Below are 17,216 nucleotides of genomic sequence, written 5' to 3' on the forward strand. Positions count from 1 at the left end.
AATGTAAATGTTCACAAAAGGTTTTCTTTGTGCCTTCTTTCCAATCCAGAGACTGCCATCACCTTTGTCACACCACCTGATGGTTGCTGACTCTCTTCTGAAGCCTGGGAAAAGGAGAAATCCTTCTGCGCAGGCTGCAGGTGGCTGAGCCAAGCTGGAGCCTCTGTGATTGAGAAGAGACATGTGCTCAGCCTGTGTCTGCCTTGTGGGGACAGCTTTCACATCTGGGATGACACCAGGGCTCCAAACCTTTACACTGTGCTGCAAGGAAGGCACCTGGGCTTCCCTAGAAGAATCTGGTTGAGGAAAATGTGGTTTTATTCATGATTCCATAGAGAGCATTTTACTGAAAAAAATACTTTCTCACTGCACCTGTAATCAATATATAAAAAAATTAGAATAAAATTAATCAGTACATAATAATATATTCCTGCACTTCAGTTCCTCCATGGAAATTTTTTTTTCTTGATTTTAATCTCTGTTAAATTTAACACTTAAATTTCTCTGTGGAGAAATTTAAAAGAAGAGTGAAATGGCAAAGAGTGGGATTTAGTAGAATCATTAAAAATTAAAACATAAACAGTGTCACTCTTTACCTTTTCTCCTCTAAAGAGTATTATAATAATCTATTTTCAATGCAGCCATTAAGGCGGGCACCTTCTCTTATAAACACCTGCACTGACACATCTTAGGGATTGAATTCAGATAAGTTATCCTCAAAAGAGTAAATAGAATCATAAATGGTCAGAGTTAAAGCACTTCAACCGACCAGAAGAAATTATTATGAGAATGGGTGTTCATTTGAAGGTCTTGTGAGGAATTCAGCCAGTGAAGCACTGAGGAGCATTTGCTGGGCAGGTACCAGGTACCCTCACTGCAGAGAGATCAGCTGCCTTGCCACTGAGCAAAGCACAGGGAGGTGGCTGCTAAGCAGCTGAAGACTTTTAAGGGGTTTGGCTCTGCCAAACCACAGTAAAGCTTTGTTCACACTCTTTTCAATATCTGTAACTAAGATTTAATTGCAGTCTAATACAGACCACCAGAGTAGTGAGAATAGAGGATAAAGTAAATGAAGAGACATGAACAGCCTATACAGCATTGCATAGAAGCCAGAAGTGAAATCCCTGGTGCCTGGACCAAGCTTCTGTGCTTGCATGGGGATTTCTACCAGATTGCTACAACCACACCAGTAATCAGATGTTTGCATATATAGAACAAAACACCAGGCAATTACTGAGCTGTGTTTTATTCACGGTTTATTCACTGTTATGTGACTGATGCAGCCTGGAAAGACAAACATCTTGTGAAATACTGTACTCATTGACCATGAGTTTCAATATTTTCTTTGAAGACAGAACATTGCCTATCATCTCATACTTTTCAAATCGATAGATCAAGCCATGCCCTATTAGGAATTTTTTCTTTTAGATTTCCTGCAATTTTTTGCAATTTTTTTTGCGCAAAAACACCTTCAAATACTATAATCTTTTAATCAAGGCTTTGCCCCACATAAAATGCAGGTAAAGTAGGTCTAAAGCATTCCTGACACATAACTAGTAAGAAAAAAACCTACCAAAGTGTGTGGCTGTTTAGGTGGCTTTACAAATGAAATCAAGGCATTAGACACAGACTTTGCTATTATTGTGTTTAAATTAAGCTTGAAATGTCATGCAACTGAAATAAAAATCATAAGCAGAACAGGGTATCATTTGGTTTCTGAATACTAAATGCAATCAAAAGGTAAAAGTACTTATAGATTTTTCACATACAAACATATTTATGAAACTGATAAAAACCATTTGCTCACTGAAATTCAGGAATCTGGGTGGCTTCTTCTGTGAATAATCAAATAAGTTAACTCAGGTAGCTTCTGTTTTAGGGCTACAGACATACAGAATTTATATTTAAAAGGGTACTTTTTAAAAAGCAAGTAACTTTACATTAATGTAATTTAAGATAATGAGACAAACTATAGTATTAAAAAGGAACCAAGTTCAGTGTTCACAGTTGAAAAAAATGGGAAGTCATCAATTTTCATTTTGTTGCTAATAAACTTTACTTTCACACTTGCATACACAAGAATTTATTCACATATCCTGACAGCAGGAGCCATTTACTTTAACAATTTTTTTTCTTTATATATTTCTATTTCATGATTTTATGAAAACGTTACTATTAATTTGAAGTTCCTGAAGAGCTTTTTTCAGTTCAGAAAAATCTTTCAGTTGTTTTTCAGCATCTCTGATTACCGTAAGTAACCTGCAGTCTCAGTAAGAGTTGAAAGTTTATTGACTCAGAATTTTCTTGTGATAGCTTTTCAAAACTTAGTATTTAAATGAGTTTATATATTAAGCAAAGCAGCAAAAATGTACTGATAATTTTAGGGGCCCTAGGGCCTTCTCAAGATGCATGATGTCTCTTCCCTGCTTTGGAGTCTCAAGAATGGAGAGAAAAAAAATCCTATTTTCAGAAGAAGAAAAAAAAAAAAAAAAACAAAATAAATACCACCCTTAAAATACCAGATCACATCAAAACTGTTTCAGCTACTCATGGCTCTGGGTTTATATTCATGTTCTGCTTGCCAATATTTTGGGTAGGATTCTGAAGCCGCACTTTGATCCTTTAAGGACCTCCTATCCCCTGGGCTGAGGTTTGATTCAGTATTGGAAGTGCCAGAACAGCAGCTGCTCTTTGAGCAATCTGGATGAAATTTCTCAAGAGCAGCTTTTCCTGCAATATTTTAAACCAATCTGAATTGAGAAAAGCAGGGACAAAATAAAAAAGATAAACACAGATATCAGACAGAGTAAAACCTGGAAGGGGAATGTGGAAAGCAGAATGGGAGCTAGGAAATACACATTTGTGGAAGGACTAGGCAACCAAATGGAGAAAAGGAGAGAAACATTTGGGAGAAAAAACTGAGGAGCAGAAGGCTGACAGAGGAGGCAAAATCTGTGAGGGGGGAAAGTGAAGAGGGGTAACAAACAAGCACAGAAAGGAACCAAAAAATACCACTGAAAGAGGTGAAGGAAGGACAAAGGGCAGAGAGACAATAACCAACTGCATGAAACAAAAACAGCAGGGCAGAGAGATGGTGAGGAAGGTAAACTGGATATAGATCCAAAAGGAAAAAATTTTACAGAGTGAAAGTCCAACCTATAAAGCTTCATTAAGTTTAAAGGAAATTAGTTTTGAGCAAAATACAGACAGTACAAGGATGGAAGCATATTCATTTCTTTGCCTTCTCAATCTGCCTTCAGGTTAACAAAGCAAACCCAAAAAATAAACATCCAACCTATTGGAACTGGTAAGGGGGACATGGTATAGCTACTGCCTTCTCCCTGTGAACAATGCAATCTGCTCCTTTCGTGCCCTGCTTTCAGAACAGCAGGAATAAACAGGCAAAACATAATTTACAGTCTTGGTTTATCTATAGCCACAGCCCGTCTGCTGGTTCAAACCCAGCAGAACGTGTATGTGTGCATTCAGAGAGATGGCTGTCATTAGCCCAAGCAAGTTAACCAAGGTATAAAAGGCAAGACCAGATCAGTAATAAAGTTTACACTTCATTATGGATGTCAAAATCCTTGCTGATTTTTTTTCCCCGCAAGAATCTAGCTTATTAAATTTCACAAGCAAAAATCTAGCTTATTAAATTTCACAAGCAAAACCATCTCTGAGTGAGAATTCAGGAATCAGTTACTTGGAAGCCTTCAGTATTAAAATCTAAAACCAGATATTTCCTTAATAAATTTACAGAATTAGAACAACTGTACATATTAACATACGTCTCTGTTTTCATGGCTGTAAAATGATTGGATTCTTATCTCATCAAATTTACATTGTAGAATCTGAATATAGTATGATTAGACATTATTTTAACAACTACATTACAATACAATTTAAAATAAAATGGCCCTTTATATCACACTAATATCAGTGTTTTAAATAACAAAGGGGACTTTTTTTAAAAATAAAGGAAAGGATTAGCATTTAGTTTCAATCAGTATAAGCAATGCTGTACCAGTTGGTGTCTCAAAGATTCAGAATTTTATTAATATTCCAGAGATGCATTTGTGTTGCCTCTGGGTACACTGAAAAGCCACTTAAACTGCACTTAAAGCAGCACTACAGGATCAAATTGATGTGCATCAACCATTTACAATAAAACTTGATTATTATAAAGGCATACATATTTGCATAATTACATGTTTGATTTTTTGATAATGCAGCATACACTACAAAATGTTGCTTCATGTAGAAAGGCATCGTCAAAAAGCACCATCTGCTGTAGTGTTTAATGCACTGCAATGTTTGAAAAATCCTGAAGGTAGATTGATGCAAATCAAAGGAGAAAGCAAAGGAGTTTTGCTAGAACAAGGGGTGCAGGGAGGGAGGAGGGGACTCACTACAGTACAGTGTGGACCTTTTGTTAGGCTGTCATCTGTTTCTCTCTGGCTATTTTTAAATAAAATTTTCAGGGGACAAAGGTAAAAGACAACAGAGCAGCACATCCTACGGTCCACAGAACACAGGATTCCTAACTTGAGAGCATTTGGCATAAACACATTTTTGATGTTTTCACTAAAAAAAAATCAGTAGTATTTGCAATGAAGGAATTATAATGGAAAAGAAAGCAAACTTAACAAGAATTAATCTTTTCAAAGGAATCTCTATTAAGCATCACAATAGCTCAAAAGACATAGAACTTGGAAGTAAGAATATCTCCATATTTTTTCAATTCAAAACAAGAAGCCACCTGATCTTCAGTAATATCTGACCATGTCTGAGCAACCCCAACAGAAGCCCAATGGGTTCAGTGAGTCGGATGCTAAGATTGCACAAGTAAATGTGCATCTTTGATTACAAAAAAAAGCAAGCATTTCTAGACTGAGCACTGTTAGCCCAGAGTTCTTGTATCCTGAAAATATGCATCATTTTGATTAGCACTTCATGTCTATCATTTTAATACCTGAGGCTTTTTTTCAAAGTGGATTTTGAGACAAGACATTAATCAAATGTAGTTGTAACTGTTTGTAATAATATTCTGCCATCCTGAGGAGTTTTGTGCATGCATCCAGAATACACACACACAGAGAAAAGGGTCATCTGTGGCTTTTTCCAAGTCTGTTGCTACCTCTGAGCTATGCTGTGAACATTTTTGGACAATGTGCTGAGCAGTAAAGCACAGCACTGAGCCAAGACACGGAGGATCTGGCAGGGAAGTCAATAGGCATGTACTAGCCTGTTGCTTCCCAGTAGGAGCTCATTCCTTCACAAATTGGCCTTTGGTAAGCAGTGTGATTCATTGCTCAGGGACTGGATTACAAGCTGGAAACCAGCTGACAGAACTTGGGCAACTCATTTCACATCTCTGTGCTATCCATTTTCCTTCCCCCTGTTTTTCACATCACATTAGTTGAAAATTATAAAACTCTTCAGGGCAAGAAAGACTTTTTCATAATACAAGTTTCCAGCATGTTGGGTATTAAACAAGCTTTTATCTCTGTGGGCACCTCAAGGTATACCAGGATACAAACAACAGTTGGATTATATGCTGTGTGTGGGATAAATACCAAGTCAATTAAAAAGCATCTTTAACAACACAATCTGACTATAAAGTCTAGCAGTCAAGAACAGCATCTGGCTCCAAGATGTATTCTACAGTCCATGACTCCAAAGAGCTTCAGAAACAGATGAAATTTTGTCCAGACACCTGAAGGAAAAATGTGGTTGTGTATGTGTGAATGCAAATATCTCAAAACCTTCTGTGCCCAAACCACAACAGCTTGTGTAGATTCACGGAAACCAAAGGGATGGCCACAGAACTGGAAGCCCTAAAGCTGCATTGCTGGCCTGTTAGGCTATGCTACATCTGGACTATAATAAATTTACATTCCCACCAAGAAAATAACCACTGTTTTGTAGTTATGAGATAGATTTTGTTCCACATTATGTGCTTAAGTCCCCTGCTATGCATTAGATAATTAAACATCCAGGTTTCTTACCCTGACTTATCAGGTACAATTATAGTTTGGCATCAGGGATGCTAAACACCCACACTGTCATTGACATAGATCAGCACTGTGAAATCCAATGCTTCTAAAAAAAATCAAATCTTTTGCAGAAATCTTTTACATATGAAATATTTTTTTAAAATAACAAACATATGGTTGTGTGTACACAGTTCATTAAAAACTCAGAAACATTTATCTTTTGGTATTTTCCCCATGCCAATCATTTACTAGGTTGAGCTGGACTGCACTTTGATGCAGTGCCATTCCCTCTGCCTGCACTTGAAGCAGAAACTGAATGGTTTCTTAATCATCAGGTACATGTACTGAAAAGATAATGTCATATTAATAACATAGTATTGAAAATAGCCCCAAACTACAACAAAGCCTCGAAGGCATCTGTATTTCTTTCCCACTGAAGTCTCTATGTGAATTTGGTCATAGCACCCAAAAACGAAACAAAACCAGCCAGGCAGAGACAAACCTTCAGAAACAATGAGTTTCCCTTTTGTGCCTTAATATTCTGCTCTTGGTGAGCTTCTCTAACAAAGTCTGCACTAATCGTTGCTGGAATCAGCACAGCAGTGGCTGCTAAGCAGTCCTTTTTCTCCACCTCTCTGCACTAGGCAGACAGGGTTTTCATTACATATATCATTTTCAACTTGCTGCAGTGATTCCACAAAGACAGGAGGATTTAGAAAGCTAATGAATGGGGGTGGGGAGCAGGCTGGAGTTGGAGCTTCAGTGCTAATGTTTAAGGCTAGATACTATGAGTGGCTTCACACACGGGGCACTGCCACTGATTTTATTTTCATTGCATGGCACTGACAGACTTTGACAGGCAAATCATTCATCTCTAGTTAATTAATCAAAGTTGGGGAGTGGGATTTTTTTGTTTGAACATTTATTGCTACAGGATTTAGGGCAAGGCTTGTTGGTCATTGCCTTGCCCTGGTTATTATGGTGCTGCAATGACAGCAAAATTATTTATCTTTTTGTTGCTAATTAAGAACAGAAATGAAGAATAGGTTTGGTCTGAATATACTATAGTATCTAGGGACCATTTACTTCATCATACTGAGATGCAAGAGATGCTGTATAACTCAGTACATCTACAAGTCTCTTACTGCTTTATTATTAGGAAAAAAATTCTTCTTGTAACTTAACTGACACGAAGTTACCATCTTATAAATAAGATAAACAGGAATGAGAAAAACAACATTGCCCTCCCTCTCCCCAGGTGAAAAGATATACCCCTTTCCAAGCTCCCTTCCAGCACAGAATACTCTGTTTCACCAATATCAGTTCCCTTGCTACTGTTCAGCACTTTGGTCTAACTCACCTTCTGCAGACATGTCATCAATATTGCCTGCCACTTGGGAGAACAGACTATACTGATTACAAAATACAGGTTCTATAAATCTGATTATTTTAATGATAAAACAGGATATTTTAAGCTTTCCTCTCCCTGAAGAACAAAGAACAATTGCAGATTGATTGTAAACCAATTAAGGGCCTTAGAGCTATAAGTTGCGAATATAATTTCTTTCTCCTAGGGGAAGAAAACAAAATAAATAAACAAAAAAAATTTCTAGTTCCTACCTCTCTGCATAATAACTTATGATGTGAGGCTGTTAATTCAGATCTGAGTGTTGTATTATGACTTCAACTTTCTCAAGCCATAGTTATCACTGGATCCTACTCAGCTGCCTCTTTCAATGACCAACATTCACTGACACGTCAGGCAGAGAGGGAAGAAAGTGGTGAACATCACAGAACACAGGCATATGGCCAAGCACAAGCAGTTTTGATCTTTAGGGGATGTTATTCTCTGCAACACTTCACAGAAATTAAATAAACACTAGTTGTAGACAGTGGCATCACTTCAATACCAATTCCCTCCTTAAATGCAGAATGTTGGACACTTGAGGAGCCTCAGGGTACAGCACAGCCTTTGAGAAGGCATTCTCCAGACTGACCACAGCAATCTACTCCCATCAGGGCAGGTCACCACTGTCCTCAGAGCTGAATGGAAACTACAAGGATTAGTTAATACCCTTTATCTTACATTTAAGGCTATTCCCTGCAACTATATCCTGCTGCCAATGCTCAGTTAATAGGCTCCTGTAGTGAATAACATCATGTGCTCTGTCAATTATTCATAATGAGACAAGCGTTTTCACATCAGAATGCCAACTTGTAATGTGATGAGCCTGTATTGCACAAGTGTATCAAAGCTCAGTCTCATAACATCACTAGTTTACTAAGTGAACTTTGAACAGGATTTATTCCCCAGTCTGTTCAGCCCTAATTTTCATGAATTTTGAAAATAGAAAATGTCTTCTCCTTGGCAACATTTTTAGATTATGGTTTGTATTTTAGATGCTTGATTTACTGCTACATTGCATTTATTCTAACACATCATTGATTCCCTGTCTCATACATCATATTTAGTTACTTTTTTATTGTATAATTTCTAGGTGACAGTGGCTATCCAGGACAGAAACAGCTGACGGATCTAATTTGATTTTGCCCTTCTACCAGCAGAAGTTCACTTACTAGTTCACTTACTCAGAATTCATTGATCACTCAAAGGTCTTCTGGGATTGTGAAATCTCATTCTCAGTGTCTTTTCCAATTGTCAAAGCACAGACTCAATACCACATCTGACATCCTTGCAGCCTGCCTAGTTCTGCATAACACAGCAGTCAACCATGGGGTTATAGTCAATGATGGGACTCTCATAAAGGATGACAAGGCTAAATCTTACTGACTTCAGACATGCCAAAAAGGTACATCTTTCTGAAAGGTGGGTTTGCTGATGATAAGCAAGGGGCAGCTCAGTGACAGCCATATTTTTAACGAGGAATAGGAAGAGCTAGGAAAGGATGATTAGAGCCGGAAAAGTCGGATAGTAGAAGACGGAGACAATGCAGAAGGAGTTTTCACAAAGATCCATAGGTCTAAAAGCAAATAAATTGCACTACTTAGTGTAGGAAGATGATTGAATTCCTCTATCTGTGGGTTACAGTTGCCAGCTAAAACACAAGGCAGTGTCCTGTGCACAGCCCATTCAGTTCAGTGGCAAGCCTCATGGAGGGGACTGTCAGAACAAGAATCGCTCTCAAAGTGGTTGTAAACACCTTCTGGTCACTGAGTGCACACAAAGAGGCAAAATGAGGTTTATGAAACTTCAACAATTGCTCACGTTCAGTGATCTCATCCTGAGTTTTTGAGAGCAGATAAGGTGGAAAAGAAAGATATTGGGAAAGTAGATGACATTTAAAAGAAGCAGTATTAAAGTCCTCCATTACAAGAATAAAGACAACTATTTTGTCAACAGCAAACACATTTATCTTCATCTGGGAGAAACAACTGATACTTCCTCTTACCTGAGGGAATTCTAAACCATGCACCTTACTGCAGAATTTTGCAAACATTCATCAATATTTAGATTACCAATTTTGGAACCAATGCATTACCAAATATGAGTTTCTTTCACAGTAACAAACATTATAATCAGAACAGACACTCTTTAATCACAGATTCTTTTCTGAACACATTTGCCAGTCTCATTTCAAACTGTTTGAGCACCTGAGCTTTCATTACTCCTCGCTGGAAAGCATTCACTATCCTAAATGCAGCCAGCTATGCTAAGTAACTTTGCTCTGATAGGCATTGTTCATTTTCTCCTTTTTTCACTCATCCTTTGGAGGACATGAAAATGTTTTTCTCCCTGTGTGTTTAAAATCCTTCCACAAAAATCAGTTGCTCCATCTTCTTGTCATAAACTTGTTTATATTCAAATAGGCACCAGTGTTGCTATGCCCCATCAAGAGACTTGGTCAATAGTTCCAAAAACACAGAAGTCACAGGGGAAAATGATGGGGAATTACATTCCCAGTAAAATGATATTTAAAATCCCTTGGTTGGCTTGCAGACTATGATACTTTCATTTAAAAATACTGGTTTATTTCAAATGGAATTTTATTCAAACAGAATGAAAGCATAGCTTCTGAGGCAAGAGCTGAAGCCTTGGAACAGAGGGGGAGTGATCCCATACTTAACATCACCACTCAGAGCTCTGATCACTCTTTATTTTGCTCCAAACACACTGTGCAGCCTTAGTCAAGTTGCTTAGGGTTTTTTTGTGGCTTAATCCCCCATCTTTGAGATAACTATGACTTAGACTCCCTATCTCATAGGCACACAGTGAGGATGAATGCATTAAAAAAAGAATTAATATATCACAATATAGTGATAGGAGTTCAATACCGTGCATACAGAGTAATTTATCTTTTTGTCTCCTGGATCAAGTACAGTTTCTAGGTGTGTGCAACATTAAAAACCTAATCTATTAATATATAAGGAAACCAAGCAATCTTCATCCCTACATTCCTGTATTATGAAACCATGAACAGAAACACAATATAGATGGGAAATGCTGGGGTAGAAAAGAACAGAATTCCTTCCTTAATTACAAGGGGCTTAAGACAAGGACAGGAATCACAAGCTAGACATAAATAAAGAAATCTGTTTGTTCCAACAGCATAAACAAGAAACACAACAAAACCAAAAAACTGTACAACAAATTTATATATAAAGTAGATATATAGGTATTTAGACACATTTGAAAAAAGACACTCCTTACTGCTATCTTGTGTAAGGAATACACTGTAATTTACTAGTATATGAATTATATACTGTTCCCAGGGTGAAACCTCTGTATCTCTTGCTCCAAACTACTCTGCCTATAAAATAGCTTTATTAGAGTTTAGCAATGTTAAGGAAAAAAGTAAAGGTAATGTCTACAGCTCCCATTAAAAACCAGATCATACATTTTACAGTGATTATAGTGGATACTATAAAAAATGAGTTTTCACCAAATATTCAAAATTATAGATTTATTCAAATTCCCAGCAAAAAATCAAACTTGTGAATTGTGCAGATTATATAGCCAATAAAATATTTATTGTTGCACAATGTATATTGTTAACTGTGTTGACTACTTTTCACCAAGGTGCCAGAGAAATGAAAAATTAACCAGTGCAGAATATAAAATACAGGGGGGTTGAGTCCTAGAGCTAGTTCACGAGCATACAAAACAGATTGTATTCAGAGCTGTAATATAGAAATTCTTCAGTGAAGAAGACACCAGAGCTGAATACCTGACAGCAGAACAAAACAGAGAACAGCATTAAAGCCTTGTAGTTGAGGTGCTGAATGCAAATGCAGGGAGAGCTGAATTAATAATGTTGAAGGTCTAGCTAACGTAGACAGTGGCTGTGTCAATGAATGTTTTAATGACATCTTACTAGTTTTAAGGACTAAGAAGTGCATACATGCAGCCTGATGGAATTCTGGAAGTACAGTGAACATGTGGTTTAAAAATCTCTTTGGGTTTACAAAAACAAGTAAATATTTGAATATCCTCCTTCTCTGCAATTTCATAAACTGATCTATGAAAATCACACATGTGGTTTGAGGTGCATATTCTTGTTTTCAGCATTAACCATTATCACTACCAATGAATCTCCTATTGTCTACCATTTATTCTTTTACAAAATTTACATGAATATTCATTTAAATGTCAGATACAGGGCACCAAATGTTGATCACACTATGAAAGGAAAATTTGAATAAAACCTAACAATTTTAAAGCATCCTCTAGGTATTTTGTACCTTAATGCTAGGACTTCAAATGTACATTTGTTATCCTCTTGATTTTGAGATGACTTACACAACTTCCTAATGGAGGACAAGGATAAGAGGTAGGCTGGCAGCACCAGGCAGAGTAGGACTCGGGCTGTTGCTCCAGCCATGCTGCACAGAAAGGCATTTCTGACCTAACCTGGCCATTCACAAATTACGGTGGGTAAAAAAACCAAATACAGCAATACTCTGGAGTGAGGACTTTCATCCTTGCCCTTGGTCTCTCTATTTCAGTTTTTCGCCTTTAGCACAGACCACACCAAGTGTGGAAGTGCAATTGCACACTCTGAGTGAGCATGTCCCAGCCTGACAAAACACTGATAAAACAGCATTTAAGCTCAACCTTACTCTGTAGCTGTGGCACAGCTGGACCCACAATTCTGCCCATCCTCTTCCACCAGAGCAGACTGCTCAAGCTGGGGGTAGGGACACCCCCTCCTCTATGGGAGAAAGTCCAGGCTGTTGGGACAGCAAAAATATGTTCTGCCTCATTCTCCATAGCCCCCCTCATTCTCAAAGCACCATGGTGCTGACAACTGGCCAGGAAAAGCAGCTGCCTCTTAGGGTTCAGAATTTCAAGAGAACTGTCTTTCTCCTCTCACCCCAACTGGTCACACCACTTGATACTGAATGACATTGAAGGCAAAATATTTGAAAATTAAGAACTTTGCTGAATATTTCAGAATTAGCTATCCCAAAGAAACTGGTCCCTAGGCTACCCTAGCTCATGTTAAAAGAAAAATTATACAACGACATTTCAGAAAGCCCTTGGAGACATGTGCTGGCTTTCTCAGGCCAGGCACACAGCAGCCACAGGTCCTGCTTTTTGAAGAGGAGGAAAAAAACAGCTGGAATTAATTGAAAAATGCAGGTTAGATGCTCTCTTAGGATCTTACAGTTCCTGTATTTTTAATTGCTTGTTCTGTCAGCACTTGACACCTGCACATTTTTAAAATATTTTTGATTTACACTGAAGCAGTTGGATTGTGCCATCAGACAGCATGAGCTCAGTGAGAAACACTGCCATTGTCTGCATGCTCCTGGTGTGCAAGGCTGGAGAGGGGAGCATGGGTATGCTTGGAGGACAGAAACCCATTCCAGCACCTTTCTGCTCAGACAGACTACACCATGTACCTACACAACATCAGGGCCAGATCCAAAAATCTGGGTGTCTAAAACCAGGTTCCTCAAATTAATGCTTGAGATGCCTAAAAAACAATCTCTTGCAAAATTTAAACTATGAAGAAGCTCTTTTGAGAGCAGTCAAAGCTTCAGTATTTCTGAATTTACTTTGGTACCTAAGTCCAGGTTCCCATTTTAAGAAATCCTGGACTAGAACCCATCCCACCTTAATATTTAAATGCACTACAGAGCAGAAAAAGCTGAACAGGTCTGGACAACCTGCACAAATGGGCAGGCAGCAGCCAGGCAGAGCAGTCGTTCCACCCCGCTGACTTACTGCTGTGGAAGGAACCTCACTGCTGAGGATAAAGACAGGCAAGGCACAGAAAATTTGCAGCTTTTTACACACACTAAGGAAAAGGATTAAAAACACCATATAGAACAAAGATTCACAATAGATCAGCCACACAACTCTGTGGAAGGAACAAAGGTTTCATAAAAGAGTAAATGGAAAAAAAAATTCCAGAGACTAGGCAGCCCTAGAGACTTTTAAGTATTAGTCAGAGCAAAGGCTGCCAGATGCTTCCAGAGTCCTGACTGCTCACTGGGGAGCTCAGGCCTTTCCAATGGGGCGAGGTAGGTCAGCTAGAGACTAAAGGGTACAGACCTCCCCAGAGAAAGACGTTTTTGTTATGTTTGGGTTTAAGTGTGTTTCCTTCACAAGACATGGTCTGAGGCTCCATTATGTTTTCTACTTTTGTTATGAGGAAAAGAGTGATACTTTTTCTTTCTTCTGGGGAAGCGAAAGCCCTCACTTGAAGAGTTTTGCAAAAACCTGATGTTTAGCTAACAGTGGCCAGCTCATGTTAACAAACAACACTGCAAGTTTTGTCTTTAACAAACTAACTCAGGCTATCCAGCCAGAGGAGCTTTCATTCCCATCCCCCATAGTTTCTTTCTTTTGCCCCACTCATTTCCCAAAGTAAATGAAACTAACAGCTAAATTATTCTCTTTTTTCGCCTTTCCTCTAGATTCTTTATAGCTTAGATTGTGCAATCTGAATATTAAAGCTTATTTCCCATTTCCATACAAAAGCAGAGTAAAGCAGAGCTCTTGTGCAATAGATAGACACAGTACAATAAATGCCTTTATCGTGCCTTCCTTACCTCTAGCACAGTTCTTTCTCAGCCACAAGAAGTTCTAAGCAGGCATCACCTGCTCATCCCCATGACACTCCTGCAGCCAAGGGAGATGAGCTGCTCACAGTAAAAAGTGCTTTGGGAGCATTATACAATTTTACTTGTCTATGTTTTTCAGCCTCTTATGAAGTGATAACAGACAAAAGTTCCCCAAATAATAAATAACCAAAACAACATTTGAAGTGAAATTCTCATACTTACTTAGGACTGCTTGTTTGAAGCAACAGCAATGGTTGTGTAGGCAGTGCACAGACTCGAGAATTGGGTGTGATATGCAACCAGTAAAACAGTTCACTTTTTGACCATCTATTCTCCAGGGAGCACCAGCAGAAGATGACAGAGATCTGTGGAAAAGAGAAGCTCATTACTTTAAAGCCTAAGCAAAAAAAATTAGGAACATGTAACGAAGTGCAAAGCCAGAAGGTGAGGCTGCCTTTCATTAGGAAAAGGCCCACCACTGCAAAAAAAACCCTTATCTTCATGGGAATGCAGCCTACTTTCAATTACCATCAAATCTTTCAGAATTGCTTGTTCTAAAACAATTCTTTTAAATTTTATTAAATAATGATAGTACAAAAACATGAATACTTCTTACCCTTTTAAGTTTATCTCATGAGATGGCAATATATAATATACACTGAAGAACCTCAACTGTTGGCTTTACAAGCTCTTGTTCTTTAGTTAATCCCAGGACCCCAGTTCAGGTTACTGTAGTCTTCATTCACTGACTTTAATTCTATTTTAAATGAAGACAACATAACTCTTAGGTGAATTTTCATGGTGAATTGCAATGTGATTGCTATATTTAAGGTCTTGTTGAGATAGAAAAGTTTTTCATAGTGATATGTGTTAACCTACAAATTTCACTTCTTTTTCTAGAAAGGGATGGTGATACACATATATACACATACATACACATGTATAAATTTATATACTTCTATATTAAAAAAAAAAAAGTAAGAACTCCATTAAGGGCAATGATTCATTTACACCTCAAGAAGTCTAACAAACATTGCACCAGGATGTCCCATCCATGCCCAGGACAGGGCACAAAATAAAAACAAGGGATCATCAATTTAACAAAACTGAAGAATGACTTAACAGGAGGCACATGATCCTCATTTTTTTTTTCTGAAAGATATGTTGCTTTTCTTTTCATACCTCTGACTCAAAAGAGGTGACTTCAGGGATCTAGTTAAACGTAGAAGAGAAAAAAAAATGGCACATTGTTGTCAGAGGTAGCTAAAGTTTAGATACAAAATACTGAATCTGATATAACTAGATGATAATACTCTAACAGTATTAACCTCTAACAGGGTAAATTACTACAACGAGGTATTTTCCTGCAATTTAGAGAAGCTCTTACTAAATTTTCCATGAACATAGATATGAAAATATACAAATGCATATGCTGACACCATCTGAAGTGAGCAGCTCCAACCCCTTTCCCTACAGCCTCCTCCACACCAGATGACACGAGTTCCCTCTCACTGTGACGTATCCTTGTGCCTTCCCTTTTCCCAAGGGCACCTGTCACTTCCCAGCCCCACTGTGGAAGTGGAGGCTCAGCACACCGGTCCAAGGACAGCTTCCCCAGGTTGGGGTGGGTGCTGGCCACAGTGCCAGGCTACACCATCTGGGGCCAGCAGCACTCATGCACTTGCTTGTTTTTTCTGCAAGAAAGTTTCAGACTGGATGACCTGATATTTGCAGCTTCTTGTTAATAATAAAATAAAAATTTAGTGCATGGGAATAAATAAACACATATGCACTCAGTGCAGATCCTGATCACACACTACACACTCTGATATCAAACGGAAAGGAACCACCATTTACCTGTGGTTCTAAGACCAAGTACTGCCATTGCCTAGTACAGTAGAATGTAACTGTTCTGAGACACAAGACAGATGGGATAGGAAGATGTGAAGTGTTACAAATAAAACCTAAAAGTGAACTTTTAAATATTCATTCTGAACTATAAAGAGAGCTGTGGCTTTTGTGTGCTACAGATGGCTTGGAAATGCAGTGCAAACAAAGGACCAATTTCTGAATACTCATAGCTGCTCTACTATAATAGCTGGAGGCCCAAAACTCCAGGGGTTTGAGATGATTCAACTAGATCCTCTTACCTGCCAAATTTCATCAAAGCAACATTGCTTTTAACATCTTATAAGGGATGAAAGAAATATGAATAGTGTGGGGTTTTTTAATGAAACACAGACTGCTTAAGCTCGAACAAAAAATTACAATATGAATGGAATGTGCAAGGTAAAGGGAAAACCATCATTTTATTATGCATACTTAAAGCATCTTATAAGATGAAATCTGTACTTTTTATAGATTGAAAGATTAAATAGAAATATTTCCTAGATTTAGATAAATGAAGGAAACAAAACCAAAAATAAGCATAATAAAAATCCCTGCCAGTCATAGTCAATGAGGAACTGCTGACTGATTGCCAAGTATGGCCTTATGTTTAAACCTAGGAAAGACACATGTGTTTCTTTGTAAGGTAGTGGGGCACGACCTCATCAATCAGAGATTATTCTCTGCATAATAGTTTATGGAAAGAAACCACTAATGCCAGCTCCTCATCTGCCTTCCAGACAGAGGCCAGCTGATATGAATACAACTGGAAGGGGACTCAGCCCAAGCAGCACTGCTGCTAAGACCATACACTGCTGCATGGATGTAGTAGTAAATTAGCACTTCCTGATGGCTATTAGCTACTAGCAAAGATTATAAAGTCTTTGGCTCTAGAGAGGGGATACCCTCACATTTTTTGCATGTATTTGAGCTTCTCTAAGTATGGAACTGGACAACAAAATCCAAAAGAAAGACGTAGTCTCTGTGGAGGAGCAGGGAACATCCAAGAGGAAGAGAGGATCCCTGAACTGCCAACAGTCCTCCAACCATAGAAGCCACAGAAAAAAACGTGCAGCACTGAATCCCAGCTAGAAGCCAGGTTTATGGGTAATTATGATGTGCCACTGCCAGCTGAAGGGAGAGAAAGTGCAGGAATAAGAGGAAAAGGCATGAAGGTCTTGATAAAAATGTAACCATCCTGTAATGACAGTGAGAGCCAAGAGACAGTTGCAGTCTGATACCAAGTGATGGGTGAAAGATGACAAGTGGGTTATGTTATCTGTGCAATCAAGGGAATTAGCC

At 38.3% G+C, this 17,216-nt stretch overlaps 1 protein-coding gene across 5 annotated transcripts in view; it reads right to left on the reverse strand.

The window, feature by feature from the left end:
• PTBP2 (polypyrimidine tract binding protein 2) overlaps window positions 1–17,216 on the reverse strand; it is a 209,591-nt gene that overhangs the window by 187,128 nt on the left and 5,247 nt on the right. For all 5 annotated transcript variants that reach the window (XR_013183276.1, XM_077182197.1, XM_077182203.1 and 2 more), the window contains one exon: window positions 14,250–14,392. The gene's annotated coding sequence lies outside the window, so the exon portion shown is untranslated. The remainder of the gene's footprint in view (window positions 1–14,249; window positions 14,393–17,216) is intronic.

Source organism: Agelaius phoeniceus, chromosome 8 (genome assembly GCF_051311805.1).
Source record: "Agelaius phoeniceus isolate bAgePho1 chromosome 8, bAgePho1.hap1, whole genome shotgun sequence".
Lineage (NCBI taxonomy): Eukaryota > Metazoa > Chordata > Aves > Passeriformes > Icteridae > Agelaius > Agelaius phoeniceus.